Genomic DNA, 17448 nt, shown 5'->3' with positions numbered 1-17448 from the left:
CAACAAACCCATGAGGCCACCAGCCACTGAAAAACTGTCTGCGAAGCTCAGAAGACTAAATATGGCTGGTAACGAACACTACTTATATGAGACATAGGCCACACAAACAAGGCAGCCTTCTCGAGACACGGTCAGCATAAAGCCCGTTAATATGCCAGCAAATTTCAAACTTATATCTTTTACCAAATTTACAAAATATCAAGAATTCTTGGTAGTGGTGAAGGTAATGTCACTTAAACCATTTAGGTAAATAAAATATGGTACAGGAAAACATTATAAATGCACAGATAATAAGATCTGACAGTAATGTAGCCAAACCACATGGCAATGAACCTTGTGTAAACCAAAAATTTACGTTATGGAAATGACAAGCTTACCTCCACGAGGTAGTACTTAATCATTAGATCTTACACACAATGTTTCCTTCGGTGGTATTTAGAAATGGAAATCTGTAAACAATTTTTAACTTCTTTACATACAGGAAATTTCAGTTAAAGCAAACTAAATTTAAAACTAAAGACTACATGCAAAATCCTTAAAAAACGAAGATCAAAATTTAATCTGTCACGGGTTATTGCCATAACACCATTCCAGAATACTACAGCACAAGAAAGCTATTGGCCGTATCAATGGGAAAAATCTAACGTTACAGTTTAGTATTCCGCGCTGTGTATAGCCAAAACAAATTCTAGTGAAACTCTCACTGGTACGCAGGAATCTCTAAATAGGCACAGTTACGTATTCAGCCAAACATTCGACTGATCTGAAATGTAAATCATTTGAAGCAACAGAGCCTCAGCTCAGATAATCAAGCTCAAACAAATATTTCAGAAAGGCAAGTGCAGGCAATAGAGGTGGGTGTATCATAGTGTGAGAAGTACTGACTATAAACATACAATTTGGCAGACATTTGATAATCTTGGAAATATCCAGTGGCGCTCCCAGCATCCAATCCCAAACAGAATGTAATATCACAAGGTGGACAAATCAGGGGCGCGGATAGGACGACGCCATACTCAGCTCAGTATCGCATCTCAGACGTCACCAGTTACATCTCCTGACATAAACAGAGCTAACATATGTAGTAACACCCCACCCGTCACTTAGCTGATTTTTGGTGTGTGTTCACCCCAACTAATTGACTATCAGATCAACAGAGAGTGCAAAACTGCCGCAATATCGGATAACGCAAAAAAGTAATATGGCCCTGTGACTCCTGATGGAACTGCAGTGGCAGTGTTGACGTTAATTTATCCAGAATTGATCACTTTTAATTAAAAAGGGGTGCACATTAATGTTATATTCAGCTATTGAACACCAGATGCTAATGTTGAACATAAAATTAATTAAGAAAGTGACTTGGGATTTCAACTACTTGATTGAAAACAGATGCAGTCAATTAGCACAAATTTATTTTAACTACCGACCTTCAGTCAGCACATAACAAGACTCTCCTATCAGGCAGTGGTAATAAATTGCGTTTGCGTGTAGTAAAGCGCCATAACTCAAAAGTAATTCCTATCGACTGACCCACTCGCAATGTGAAGTGTGAGAAGAATTCTACAATACACTACCCATGAAACCCTCGTGCAAACTTTGCCGACGTGATCCAACAAATTAATCAGTGGCCGGAGCTGGTGCTATATCAACGAATACAGCGTGGCAGAGCAGCGTCGTTGTGTGGACGTCGGACGACCTCATGGTGCTGCAAGGCTGCGCTCGTCTATTCACTCCTAGCTATCTTGCTCAGTACATAGCTGAACCAAAACTTTCTATCTCCAAGCTCAGTCGTTCTATTTGCTAAGTCCTAAACTGTAGAGATGCTCACTCTTTCTGAGGCAAGCTGAGTAAAGAACGCCACGTCCGCATTCTAGGGAAGCTGGGAACGGAAGACCTCTACAGAGACTTCTCACAGTCTGCTCTTCGCCTCGGTTTCCCCTCCAGCAAAATCACTTACGCCAATTGCAGTGCAAGTCGCGTTAACTATGCGTCGCTTCCCAGCGCTGACCAATGCCTGCTCTGGGAAGTGAAAAAATTCCCACAAAATTTCCCTTCCTCTCAACTTCTATTTTGCTCCTCCCAGGCCACCCATCAAGTTTAGCGTCTGCACAAACACCAAGTTTTCCGGAATTCTGACTCCCAGGAGAGTACTACAAATTCCTTGGTCCTACGTTCCCATCGGAGGCCGGCGTATTTCATTCTGTCGTTCTTCACCTGATTTGCTTCAGACTCTGCGGACCGTGAAGTCAGCGTGAAGTTGCTATAGTCACGAACATGCATATTTTGACCTCTGTTGACTGCTCCACCGAAGCTTTGTGCGGCTTTTTCGCATGTTTCACAGAAAACGGGACGATGGACATTTATCAACAGGCGTACAAGTTCTCCGTCTGTTTCCCGGTACACCAGCATGGAGTTGGGGTCAACCACCCACTCACTGTCACTCATCTTAAGGCGGCTGGAGGCCGCGCACCGTTACTGCTTTCTCAGAGCTTGAGCCACCCTAAGCTGCCTATTGTCGCTTCCCTTAGCCACTCCCCCGGCGGCCACGGTCAATTCTGAGTACTTCCCTGGGGTAAACTAGCCTCCAGTAAATCGACACGTTTCCACAAAGTTTTCATGTCGTGTGAATTACTTTAAAACCATCACCCGACATTAATTATTCCAATACGTCCATACTATACCCGCTAAAAGATGCATTGTGCCTTGTCAGTCATTTTTGTTCAGCCCTACTGTTCGCTCAACGTGAGTTAGGTGATCTTTAATGACTTCTTGTAAGGTGCATAGTTCTTGCCATCTTACAATGTCTGGCCCACTATGACCGTAACTCGGCTCGTGATGACCTCCAGTACGTTGTCACTATTTATCTCGCTCTTGCTGTCTCCACAGCGCTGCTCAGGGCCTACATTAGGACTCGCTCTGTCAGAGATAATTTGCGACAAGCTACAATTGCGCTGCACTGCCATTAGTAGCGCCAATGAATAATAGGATAATTCTACATTCATAAGAAATATAAGGGTAGTTATATTAACTGTCAGTTGCGTTAAATGGTTCAGGTTTCTTCCAGAGGACGCAAACCATAAAAAATGTAATCAGGACGCTCATGGTGCTTAAAAGATACGACGATAGTGTAATGAATTATTTCATTAATGAAGTGAATTTTGTTGAACTGTGTTCGTACCGAGAGTTGTAACCTCCCCTCTCTTAGTAGGCCTAGTGGACTGCGATATAACTGACCATGATCACGTATGCCTAATGAAATTTTACAGTGAATATGGCAATCGTTGTCGAAGGAAAATAATACGGGTTAGCAGGAGGAAATAGTACAAAAGACCCTCCTGATTGAAGGATCTATACTTAACCTAATCTAAATACTGATGATAATTTTGAAATCGGCAGAATATAGTGCTATTGCTCACTCACCACACAGGGGGAAAAGGGTACCACGTAATAGTTAATGTTTTAAGTTAGCTGATAATACAAAGAATACCGCTTAGCTACAATAGGGATACTTAAACAGTCACTAGCCAGCAAGGCAATGAATCTCCAGAAACGTAAGAATGGTAATAGCAAAGAAATTTAAGCAGATAATCACTGGTTTTTCAATAGAAGTTTGTCACTGCTCTTCCACAACACAAAAGTTCTTGAGTAAATAAATGAATCAGAAAGCACTGACTTTGCTGTTACTTATTCTGATATACTAAATTTTGAACGTAAAGTTAAAATAAGTTACTGGTTAAATAAATGACTGTCTGTAGCTTAAACATTGTTATGTAAGAAATGGCTTTCAGTAATCTCGATTTAACGTAAAGCAAAATTTAGAGAATGCAAGCAATTTCCTTTTGATTATTGAAAGGTTGAATTGAATTTACTTTAAGCAAATGAGTAGCTGACTTTACTATTAATATAACAACAATAAAATACATAACAAGCCAGCAAAAGTCGCTCAATGCCATGGTGCCTTTCACATGCTCCACTGGACCCATGAAGGGCCATGTGAATGTTCTCCAGAGGTAAGGTGTCAAGGAGCTGTTCACTTGGAAGACGACGGATTTGTGCCCTCCCATCATCATGATGAGGAAGGTACGGGATTCATCAGAACATGCTACACTCTGCCACTGCGCCAACGTCGAGTGCCGATGCTCACGTGCAGATATCAGTCGTAGTTGCAGATGTCGTTGTGTTAACATTGGCATGCGCATAGGTCGTCGGCTGCGGAGTCCTACAGTGCACGGAGTGGTCAGACACACTTGTACTGTGCCCAGCATAAGGCTGATGTTAGGTCCGACACATTTCGGCTCCTGTCCTGTTTTACCTGTCTACCCAGCGTACGGCGTCCGACATGTATAACGAAGGGTGGATGCCCAAGCCTACAACGTTTCACCTTAGTTTCGCCACGCGTTGAAGACACCACAGCACTCCTCGAACACCCGACAAGTCGTGCAGTTTCAGGAAGGCTCGCACCGAGTCTCCGGGTCATCACTATCTGCCCTAGGTGAAACACTGATAGATCGCGCGCCTACGCTATTCTATACAATGTCAGCACGCTCACAGTTACTACACACATTACAAAGAATATTGGATCACCCCAGTTACCTGAACGTCTGAAGACAGACGTAGACTATGGACATTGTATCACAGACACGGTCCCTTTAACTGTTTGGAGATATCACTTCTCGGAGTGAGCCAAAGCAATGTTGTTGAGAGATGGAGGCGATACAGAGAGACAAGAACTGTCGGTGAGATCCCTCGCTCAGGCCGCCGAAGGGATACTACTGCAACGGATCACCGCTACCTACGGATTATGGCTCGGAGGAACTCTGACAGCAACGCCACCTTGTGAATAATGCTTTTCGTGCAACCACAGGACGTCTTGTAACGACTCAAACTGTGCGCACTAGGCTCATGATGCGCAACATCACTTCTGACGTCCATGGCGAGGTTCACCTTTGCAACCACGACACCATGCAGGGCGGTACAGATGGGCCCAACAACATGCTGAATGAACAGCTCAGAAATGGCATCACGTTCCATTCACCGGTGAGTGTCGCATGTGCCTTCAACCAGACAATCGTCGGAGACGTGTTTGGAGGTAACCCGGTCAGGCTGAACGCCTTAGACACACTGTCCGGCGAGTGCAGCAAGGTGCAGGTTCCTTGCTATTTTGGTGTGGCATTATGTGGGGCAGACGTACGCCGCTGGTGGTCATGAAAGGCGCTGTAACGGCTGTACGGTACCTGAATACCGTCCTCCGACTGATAGCGCAGCCATATCGCTGCATATTGGCGAGGCATTCGTCTTCATGGACGACAGTTCGCGCCCCCAATGTGCACATCTTGTGAATGACTTCCTTCAGGATAACGACATAGCTTGACTAGAGTGGCCAGCATGTTCTTCAGACATGAACTCTTTCGCACATGCCTGAGATAGATTTTAAAGGGCTGTTTATAGACGATGTGACCCACCAACCACTCTGAGGGATCTACGCCGAATCGCCGTTGATGAGTGGGACAATCAGGACCAACAGTACCTTGATGAATACAGGCATGCATCTATGAGGATGTGGTATAGGTAAATGTGTGTGAAATCTTATGGGACTGAACTACTATGATCATCAGTCCCTAAGCTTACACACTACTTAACCTAAATTATCCTAAGGACAAACACATACAGCCATGCCCGAGGGAGGACTCAACTTCCGCCGGGATCAGCCGCACAGTCCATGACAGCAGCGCCTTAGATCACTCTGCTAATCCTACGCGGCTTGCTATGGGTATTAGAGGTACCGGTGTGTACAGCAATCTGGACCATCACCCCTGAAGGTCTCGCTGTATGGTGGTATAACATGCAATGTGTGGTTTTCTTCAACAGTAAAGAGGGTGGAAATGATGTTTATGTTGATCTCAATTCCAATTTTCTGTACAGGTACCGAACTCTCGGAACCGAGGTGATGCAAACCTATTTTTGATGTGCGTGTTTTCCAAGATAGTTGAGTTCTTTGACGACCTCTATTTTTTTCTCCCTCTTTAAAATGTTTTCATCGAATTTTTTATTTTTGTTATTAGCTTGGTCGTTTCGAAGGGGATTTTGAGATCTAAAATGGTTCAAATGGCTCTGAACACTATGGGACTTAACTTCTGAGGTAATCGGTACCCTAGAACTTGGGACTACTTAAACCTAACTAACCTAAGGACATCACACACATCCATGTCCGAGGCAGGATTCGAACCAACGACCGTAGAAACCGCGCGGGTCCAGACCGTAGCGCCAGAACCGTTCGGCCACATCGGCCGGCTTTGGGATCTATTTTTCCTACTTGTTTTGTAGTTCGAATGTCTGTTCTTTGACTTCTTATCAGGTTTCTGCTAGTAGGACCATTTCATCTGCAAAGGCTAGACAATCGACTTTGGTGCCTTTATCTTGTTCCTAGTCGGATTCTACTATGGATATTCGTGTCCCACTCTTCCTTTAGGACACAATTAAATAGCAGTGGGGAGAGTCAATATCCTTGTTTCCTTTCCGTAAACCATTTTTTATCTCAGAAGGATTGAAAAGTTCTCCAATGAACGACTCTGAAGTGAATGTTGTAGTTTTGTTGCCAGGCAAATTTTTTTCGTATAGAGGTAAGGAAATCCCGTTCTGTTGAGTCGTATGGTTTTTGTAAGTCAATGAAAGTGACAACGTAGGATTTTGTTAACGAATTGTGGTAGGTCATGAGGTTTTTTTAAGTTCATTATTTGTTCTGAGCAAGGTCTTCCTTTCCTGAAACCCGCTTAGTATTCTCCAAGCTGCTGGTCTAAATGTGGATCTGCTGTGTTTAAAAGGACTTTGAGAATATCTTGTTTTTTTTCGTCTAAAATGGCTCTAGAGAATATCTTAAATTTTATTTCTAGGAGTTAGATACCTCTGTAGTTGTTGGCGTCTGTTTTGGTCCATTTTGCCTACGGGGTGCTAGGGTGAAGGCCGATTTCACCTGGGATTCTTCATTTATCCAGATTCCTTCATAAATGTTTTGGAAGTAATCTATGGTATTCTTGTCGACATTTTTACACAGTTTAGATGTGATTAGGTTTTCTTCTAGGCCTTATAGTTTTGAGATTTCAAATGAGTTGCTGCAGTTCCATCTACATCCACATCTACATCGATACTGTGCAAATCATATTTAATTGCCTGGCAGAGGGTTAATCGAAGCACCTTCACAATTCTCTATTATTCCAGTCTCGTATAGCACGCAGAAAGAATGAACACCTATATCTTTCCGTAGGAGCTCAGATTTCCCTTATTTTATTGTGGTGATCGTTCCTCCCTATGTAAGTCGGTGTCAACAAAATATTTTCGCAACGGGGAGAAAGTTAGTGATTGCAATTTCTTGAGAAGAATCCGTGGCAACGAAAAACGCCTTTCTTTTAATGATTTCCAGCGGAAATCCTGTGTAATTTCTGTGACACTCTCTCCCATCTTTCGTGATAATACAAAACGTGCTGTCTTTCTCTGAACTTTTTCGATGTACTCCGTCAGTCCTGTTTGGTAAGGCTCCCACACCGCGCAGCAGTATTCTAAAAAATGGCGGACAAGCTTAGTGTAGGCAGTCTCCTTAGTAGATCTGTTACATTTTCTAAGTGGCCTGCCAATAAAACGCAGTCTCAGGCTAGCCTTCCCCACAACATTTTCTATGTGTTCCACCCAACTGATGTTGTTCGTAATTGTAATACCTAGGTATTTAGTTGAATTTACGGCTTTTAGATTAGACTGATTTATCGTGTAACCGACGTTTAACGAGTTCCTTTTAGCACTCATGTGGATGACCTCCCACTTTCCTTTATTTGGGGTCAACTGCCACTTTTCGCACGATTCAGATGTCTTTTCTAAATCGTTTTGCAGTTTGTTTTGATCTTCTGATGACTCTATTAGTCTACAAACGACAGCGTCATCTGCAAACAAACGAAGACGGCTGCTCAGATTGTCTCCGAACTCGTTTCTATAGATAAGGAACAGCAAGGGGACTATAACACTAACTTGGGGAAGGCCAGAACTCACTTATGATTGGCTAGCACAGTAGACTCGCACTCGGGAGTGCGACGGTTCAATCCCGCGTCCGGCCATCCAAATTTAGGTTTTCCGTGACTTCCCTAAATCGCTCCAGGCAAATGCCGGGATGGTTTCTTTGAAGGGGCACGTCCAACTTCCATCCCCGTCCTTCCCTAATCTGATGAGACCGATGACCTCGCTGTCTGGTCTCCTCGCCCAAAATAACCCAACTCACTTCTGATTTACTCGATGACTTTCCGTCAGTTACTACGAACTGTGACCTCTCTGACAGGAATCACAGATCCAGTCATATAACTGACTGTTGCACCATAAGCACGTAGTTTCACTGTAAGTCGCTTGTGTGGTACCGTGTCAAAAACATTCCGGAAATTCAGAAATAATGAATCGATCTGAAATCACTTGTCAATGTCACTCAGCGCTTCATGTGAATAAAGAGGTAGTTGTGTTTCACTGGTTCGATGTTTTCTAAACCCATGCTGACTGTGTGTCATTAGACCGTTTACTTCGAGGTAATTCATTATATTCCAACACAGTATGTGTTCCAAAATCCTGCTGCATATACAGTCTGGACCAGAAGACTTGTTTTTATTGAGTGATTTAAGTTGTTTCACTACCCCGAGGATATTTACTGCAATGTTATTCATGTTGGCAGCTGTTCTCGATTCGAATTCTGGAACATTTACTTCGTCTTCTTTTGTGAAGGCATTTCGGAAGACTGTGTTTAGTAACCCTGCTTTGGCAACACTGTCTGCGGTACTACCTCCATTGCTATCGCGCAGAGAAGGCATTTATTGTTTCTTGCCGCTAACATACTTCACGTACGACCATAATCTCTTTGGATTTTCTGCCAGGTTTCGAAACAAAGTTTCGTTATGGAAACTGTTGTAAGCATCTCGCATTGAGGTCCGGGCAATACTTCGAGCTTCTGTAAAAGATCGCCAATCATGTGGATTTTGCGACGTTTTAAATTCCGCATGTTTGTTTGCGTTGTTTCTGCAACAGTGTTCTAACCCATTTTGTGTACCTAGTAGGATCAGCTACGTCGTTTGTTAATTTATTCGGTATAAATCTCTCAGTTGCTGCCGATACCATTTCTCTGAATTTAAGCCACATCTGGTATACACTTATATTATTAATTTGGAATGAGTGGAGATTGTCTCTCATGAAGGCGTCAAGTGTATTTTAATCTGCCTTTTTGAATTGCTATATAATTTTCGCTTATTTCTCGAGGATTTGGGGATTAGAATATTGAATCTCGCTACGACAAACCTGTGTTCACTAATCCCTGAATCGGTTTTGATACTCGTTATTAACTCGGGATTATTTGTTGCTAAGAGGTCAAGTGTGTTTTCACAATCATTTACTATTCGCGTGTGCTCATGAGCTAACTGCTCGAAATAATTTTCAGAGAATGCGTTTAGGACAATTTCGGATGATATTTTATGCGTACCTCCGGAATGTAACATGTATTTTCGCCAAGATGTTGAGGGTAAATTAAAGTCACCACCAACTATTATCGTATGAGTCGAGTACGTGTTTGAAACCAAACTCAAGTTTTCTTTGAACCATTCAGCAACTGTACCCTCTGAATTGGGAGGTCGGTAAAAGGATCTAATTATTATTTTATTCCGGTTGATAACAGTGACCTCTGCCCATAATAACTCACAGGAAGTATCTACTTCAGTTTCGCGTCAAGTTAAACAACTTCTGCCAGCAGCAAACACACGACCGCCAACCGTGTTTAGCCTATCCTTTCGGAACACCGTTAGGTTCTTCGCAAAATTTCCGGCTGAGCTTATATCCGGCTTTAGCCAGCTTTCAGTGCCTATAACGATTTGAGCATCAGTGCCTTCTATTAGCGCTTGGAGCTCTGGTACTTTCCCAACACAGCTACGACAATTTACAACTGTTATACCAGTGGTTCCTGTATTTTCGTTCTTCCTGTGTTCAGTCTGCACCCTTTGTGACTGAAACCTTTATTGTGTTTTCCCGACACCCGTTAACCCAAAAAACCGTCCAGTCCACGCCACACAGCCCCTACATGGTCGCAGAACCGTCTGAGCCTCTGATTCAGACCCTCCCCCACTTGGTCGTGGGTGTATCCGAGGTAGGACTCAATGTGAACATTTTTTTGAACCATCCTCTATATATTTTGCCATTACTTCTGTTATTGTGGGCAATATTTCTTTTTTTGTCTTGAAGTTGTAGGATCGCTTTGCTATGTTGGTTATTTTATGTTGAAAAGTCTGATAAAAGTTCCTTGTGTTGTTTTTGATGGTCTTCATTGATTTGAAAGGGGGGTTAGGTCTTCTTGGATTTTATTTATTTCTTGGAGATTTTTGCTCACTAATTTTCTTATGTTTAAGGTTTTTTGTCTGTTGCGTTCTCTCCCCTGTGACTGCCATTGTTGTAATGCTACTCTTAATATTTCAAGGAGCTTGAAATACGTTTTTTGGCTTTGGTTACGGGAGATAATTGTTCGGATTTACTTATTAACCTCTGCTTTATCTCCAAGTTTGGTTTTGCATGTCTTTAGCTGTGAGGGAAACGGCTTGGAGCTTATTATCTTATCTAGATGATATTTTCTTCTTTTCCGTTGTTGGTTAGGCTTTTACATCTGGGGATGATGTGAGACTTACTTTGGAAAGTTAGTACTCGTAATCTAATGTGTCTCCTCTGATTAGTTTGACATTTTGTGCTTCTTCATGGAATTTCAGTGTGATTGCATTTAATGTAAATGAAGATGGATTCATCTAGGTGAGTGCTTAGTGATGTTCTCTGAATTCTGGGTACCTTTTCAAGGGCTGTGGAGTTGACGATTATGTTGTGTGCTTTGCACTGTTCTGTCAGTCTGAACCTATTATGGTTAGTTTTTTATGTGCTGTGTAGTTTAAATTCTTTTTCTGTATTTCTTCTCCTTCCCTCCCTTGGAACTGAAGTCCCCAACAAGTAAAACATTCAGCTTTATGGAACTTCACACAGTATCATCTAGTTAACCCCAAAAACGTTCCATGTTTTCTTTGTCCTTTCTGTTATCTTCATTTATGGAGGCATGTGCATTCACAGTGGTATATACTTTGTTAGCATTTAAAACTAAATGCGGAGAGTCTTTCAGATTGTGATTGAAAGTTGATAGTAGAGTTAAAAACATTTTTGTCTATCGTGAAACCAGTTCCACGGTACGGGATCTTTTCCACTTTTTTACCTTTCCCTTGCATATTCTGAAGCCCCCAGAATCCAAATTATTTTCATCCATGATTCTGGTAGCTTGTATTGTCGTTATGAGACTTCTTGTTAGTTCTTGAGAGTGTTTATAAGATGCTCGAATTTTCAGACTTGAGAATCTCTGTTAAAAGTAGCTACGCAACTTGTTTTTATGCTTCATCTTGCTGAAGGTTCCTAGACAGACTGACCTTTGTGTAATGTGGCAGACTCCCACGAATCAGATTATCTGCTTGCACAATTCAGTGCAATGGATTGTCCAATTGGGTAATTTGTTTCACATCACACACTTCCATGATTCATTATATTATGTATAGGGCGGCTATTATTGTCAGAGACACTAGTTTACAACCACTGTTGTTAGCCCTCAAGCATTTAGCTGTCTCCAACCTATGGGAAGATGCTGACCAAAGACTGCCCAACCTGTGTACAGCAGCCTTTGGCTTTTGATTTCTGTGTTGTCCCACAGGTAATATTCTATCTTCCACATACCCAACTTATCTGCAGAACCTTTCCCTATCCGTCACCTGAGGACGCACCCTGTAGGGAGAAAGAACCCTCTCCACACTTGAGGAAATACTTTTTAAATAGATCTGTATAAGTTATTATAGCATTAGTCCTAATTTAATAAAATATTTTATTACCTTACGACATCTGCACGGAAACTCTGTCTGTACAGCTTTATATTTATATATACTTACGAAACTTGTGTATTTTACTACAATAATTTCATTACAACAATTCTAACGTCAACTTTTAAAAGTTAACTGTATAGTGCCTCTCAGACTACTCAGCATTATAGTTGGTGTTACTGCACAAAGTAGAGAAGAGGAAGAAACTGGTGACACATAGCAGAGGTGGAGTCATAGCTATGCAGCAGAAAGAAACAATCTACACTGTTCGTCATACATACACTTGAGCCCACATAGCCACACTGGCACCAGTGGCCAGGCACAAATTACACACTCAGCAAAGTGTCCTCTGAGAGAGAGAGAGAGAGAGAGAGAGAGAGAGAGAGAGAGAGAGAGAGAGATAGTTGTTAGCTCTTGTTACATGAAGAAAGAAGCTCCACCTCAGATACAGTAACACCTTTCAGAGACTTGACTGTACAATTAAGAATCTGCAATAAACTGTCAAGAAAACGAAGCGTAAGAAGGACCGCTAGTAAAGAAGCAAGCCACTTTCGATCATAGTGAGCAGAGCCTCAATAGCGAGCAGAGCCTCACATCATTACCTCTCACTCATCTCATTAAACAGTGCAGTTCTACAGCACTCAATTCAGTTTGTCATTAGGATCGATGGCGTTCATACCTAAGCATTCAGTAGTGTAGTGATATTTACAGTGTAGTGACACCTGTGCATTATATGTTCCAGCACTTCTCATGAATATGATGCTTTCCATTCCCAAAATGACAACATTTGAGTAACAACGACTTGCTCAGTGATGTTGGAAATGGCTGCCAACTACCACATAGTTGATGGGAAGATTGATGGTCTTCCAACACCTGTGTGGCGCTTATTATACTAACATCAACGTTAGTGCTGGGTGAGAGGGCCACCCAATTCCTGTGTTCCCTCTCATCACTGCAGGCGACTTCCAGGTTCCAGGGCCTACCCGTCCAGTGGAACCAGGATTATGACTTCCAGCAGTGCATTACATCCCAGTGGGTCACAGTGTTAAGCACATAGCCACGCAATGGCTTCGCTTGTAGACTGTCAGACAGCAACCCTCAAACTGCTAGGGTAACAGACCTGGAGACTGACCGGGCATGCTGACAACAGGAATCAGTGGAATAACACTGTGTCACTGGCACGAGGTTTCAGTCATGACTAATGAGAAGACACGGAACTGTGAATCGAAACAAACTGATGTTAACTTGCTAATCATACTTAACTAGAGCTGAAAGGCGCGCTACAGCCTCCAAAACACCGTCGTGACCAAATAAAGGCCACTCTGCTTGGCACTTCTGCAATACTGTGCTGCGACGTTCTGTCGTTTTCCTCGCGTATAAGCCTGGTCACGTAATATTCATTAGTCTACTAACGACCATCTCCTGGAAATTTGGTCACTGCCAGCAGACTGCATGTATGTTTTCAATGTCATTTTGAATGAACGACAACTATGATTGTCTACACTTACCGTATAGCCATGATAGAGGCGCAAGTTCGAGGGTACGGCATTAAATAAATTGTTTCGTGTAACTTTTACGTTATTATCGTCTCATTTATAACATATATAGACTTACATCATGCTGTATCTGTGTCGATTTTCATGTAATTTCACGTATGTTCTCTATATTTGACAATTCCTTGCGTATTTAACAGCCAAGAGCAAGAATGTCCTCATGTCTTAGACATGACCTTTTATATTCTGGTTTGCAGTGTTCAATAATTTTGTTGAAATCTTTTGTGAATACCATTAATGTTGAATGCAGTTTCTGTATTCAATACCTTTCAAATCTGAAGATGAATGGAAATTAGTTACCTATTTTTCCTGTATGCGAACTTGGCTAGTAAAGTTTTTACAAAATATCAACATTCATTGAAACAACACACTGCTGTCTCTACACTAACAATGCCAGGTAACTACAGTATTATTTGCACCTTGGTATTTCAATTTTTTAAAGTAATTCCGATCTACCTTATTTCTTTTGCTACTAAAAGCAATTACTGTCGAAGACATAAAGTTCTGTATCAGCTACCAACCTGATCAGAAATCATGTCCAATGATGAACTTCGTAGATACATTGTAGTAGATGATCACCTTTTCCTTAGAGGGCAAATTTTAGTATTTTTACTGCTTCTAGTGTGTCTCAAAGTTTGTTTCAATAAAACTGTAGACACATATTAGAAATACTTCAAGACACTATCATCTTAAAACGACAGGTATTACCGTCATTCATCTGCGGATTACACGTGTACAGGTTTTACAGTATTACGTCTTTGCATCTAAGTACGAAGACCCATTTCAGAGGCCACAACACGGACCGCTACGAACCGCGGTAGCTTCGCCACATGACTGCTGACCACATAAGCTGCACGCTTGAAGAACCATGAAGTAAGCAGTATAACGATCGACTTTTCCATGTTGGGCTTAGATACGATACGACATCGCTTTATTTGTGGAGGTCATATGGCAAACTGGTCTTGGATCAGGATCAGGATCGTTAGGCGATCTTATGAGATTGCACACATTACGGACATTACATTGCGCCCATTTCCACGGTCGAAAACCCATACCGTTATGTGGTTGTTGGGAGACCTCGTTCATTATCTCGTAGAAAGTGAAAGGAAAGATCACATGAACTTCATGTAGTACATGATCACGGCCTATTGAATATGCTTACGATTATCTCGATATCGAGACCTCTTCGCCACCATGTTGAATCGTGTTTTCCGTCGGCAGGGTGTAGGTTAATTTTATTTTTGTAGTGATAGATGTTTTCTTTGTTATGTATGTTTCCCATGTGATTTGCTTTGGGTTGTTTTCTCCCAGTTTCCCTGCTCGTTTTATTAAGTGTTTTGGCTCAGTTCCGCTTCTATTGTAAAATGTGTGTAGATGAAGTATATACACACATGAGTGTGTACATTCCTTAATATCGTACTGAAATTTTTCTACGTTTCGTCCCCGTCTGCGGGAGACATCTTCAAGGGGGTCTGTAGCTTGAGGGAAGGTCCAACACACCCGCTGGCTCGCTACCAGTCAGTAGCGAGCCAGCGGTTGTGTTGGATCTTCCATCGAGCTACAGACCCCCTTGAAGATGTCTCCCGCAGACGGGGACGAAACGTTGGGAATTGAGACAAAATTCATCAACCGACCACGGCATAACAGCCCGGATAATCATTATGGACATGACATTTCCGGCCGTGAAAGTCTACATTTTAGTATCCTACTATTATTATAACAATAGTTTGTGTAATTTTCTTCAGTCTTATTGGACCGTTACTTCAGTGTGTTCAAAAATGGTTCAAATGGCTCTGAGCACTATGGGACTTAACTGCTGTGGTCATCAGTCCCATAGAACTTAGAACTACTTAAACCTAACTAACCTAAGGACATCACACACATCCATGCCCGAGGCAGGATTCGAACCTGCGACCGTAGCAGTCGCGCGGTTCCGGACTGAGCGCCTAGAACCACTAGACCACCACGGCCGGCACTTCAGTGTGTTCATTTTCGAACTATTATCAAGTCAAGCTTCTGTCAAGTACGTGGTAAGATGTATGCTGATCGTTACATAACATTTTGTCAACTAACCAGAATAAACCAGGCTTACAGGTATAACGTCGTGTATATATCAGATGTCATGGTTTGTAAGCGGTTGAGAAGAAAAACTTTCGTAATACGCTGACGAAAAGATCATCCAGAATTGTCGTGTAATCAGGATGCAGCACGTCAGAATGGTACAGAAGACTACAGTAGGATGCTAGCAACATCAGTATCAGACCCAAAAGTTTTCCGTAGCAGACGAGCTGATTTAACGGAGAGGTAACCCATCTTTGAAATGAAATTTCCTGGCAGACCAAAACCGTACCGGACCGAAATTCGAAACTGGGACCTTTGCCTTTCGTGTGAAAGTGCTATGTCATTGTTTATTTTTCTCCTTTTGTTCCTTTTTATATTTTCTTTTTTTTAGTAGAATGGAAAAGCGCGTTCGGGTGCAAAGAGTTCAGCAGTCGCAGCTTGAGGCCTGGCTATTATGTCCCTTTCTCCCATTCAGAACAACGAAGAGTGGAAGGATTAGGACCAGGAGGGCCAAAAATATATGAAGGAACAGGAGAAAGAAATGTCTTCTTTTTTGGTACCATCGTCAATGTGTCGCAAAAGTTCGTGTTACGGCGTGTCTCACAGTAACGAGGGGAATATCAATGAAAGCCGGCACCCGTCGGCTATCAAGCAGGAAGAAAAGCAATAGGGGTCGTTTTGTTACGTGAGGGCACTCCATGGTGGTGCTCGCTACGGGCAGTGTGGTTGCCACTGGCAGTGCAGTTCTAACAAACATGGTTCAACTTCCCCTGTCATGGATAATTCAGCTTCGAGGTGGGTTACGGATCACTGGTATTTGTGGTTCTGTATGATCGCACAGTGTCATTCATTTAAGTAGTGGTCAAAATTGGGATTTGGCGCACCAAATGGCAAATATCCTCCGCCGATCCGCAGAATAGTCTATGGTCATGTGTATCCATCATTCCACAAGCGTCACACAACGAAGATTCCGCGAGGTGAATTTGATGTAGGCGAGAGTGAACCGTCTGAGCTACCCAAGGACGACTCGCTACCTCTCCTCACACCTCTAGTTCCGCCAGTACCCACCCCCAACACCTACCTCCACACTTCGCAAAAGCTCTCTTGTGGAACTCGTACAAATAGCACACCTGGAAGAAAAGATATTGCGGAGAGTGGGATGTTTCCAGAACGACATTTTTACTATTCAGCGGAGTGTGCGCTGATATGAAACTTCCAGCACACAGGTTTGGTCTGCAAGGAAGCTTCGTATCGGCTGCACACTGAGGATTTCGTTATGGGATGTACAAGATGTTTGCATAAGGCTAAAATGAACAATGGGAGAAAGTGCATGAAGAATCAGCCTGTTTCACAGGTCAGAACTATACTTACAGTACTTTTTAGTGTTTTGAATACACCGTTAAAAGAGCTATTCTGTACGATGAGAACAATGCAGTACGCTTACCTGGCGACAACGCCTTAAGTTCCCGCTGAAACTAAATTCCATATTCCGTTGTTGTTGAAGTGCGTGAATGGTAGTCACGAGCCTCCACTTTCAATAGCTTCCGCTGCCGGCTGTGTAATATTCGGCCCGGGAACAGCGGCAGTTGCCAAGTTTCCCGCGTCGGCCGAGGCGCGGCGCGCATGCAGATACCGCCGAGGCGCAGACACGTGCGGCGGATTCCTTGTGCCCGTCACGCTGTCCACAAAGCAATTCCTGCAGAACCGATGGCCGTCGGAGCATTGTGCTCAACGGGCGACATACGGACGATGCGGTCCTCAGTATATTTGAAACAGGAATCTCCCTCCACATATACGTGGCGTGGCGTAGGAGCATGACCGGCGTTTGGATTCTGGAAAGTGAGCTGAAAATACACCTACCGTAATTCCCATATCCGTTACTGAACTTCAAAAATTTAAGAGAATGTCAAATCAAACACACTTCAGCCGTCTAA

This window comes from Schistocerca nitens, chromosome 1 (assembly GCF_023898315.1).
Source record: "Schistocerca nitens isolate TAMUIC-IGC-003100 chromosome 1, iqSchNite1.1, whole genome shotgun sequence".
NCBI lineage: Eukaryota > Metazoa > Arthropoda > Insecta > Orthoptera > Acrididae > Schistocerca > Schistocerca nitens.
The sequence above is the reverse complement of the archived record's forward strand: the minus strand, read 5'-3'. Positions refer to the sequence as shown.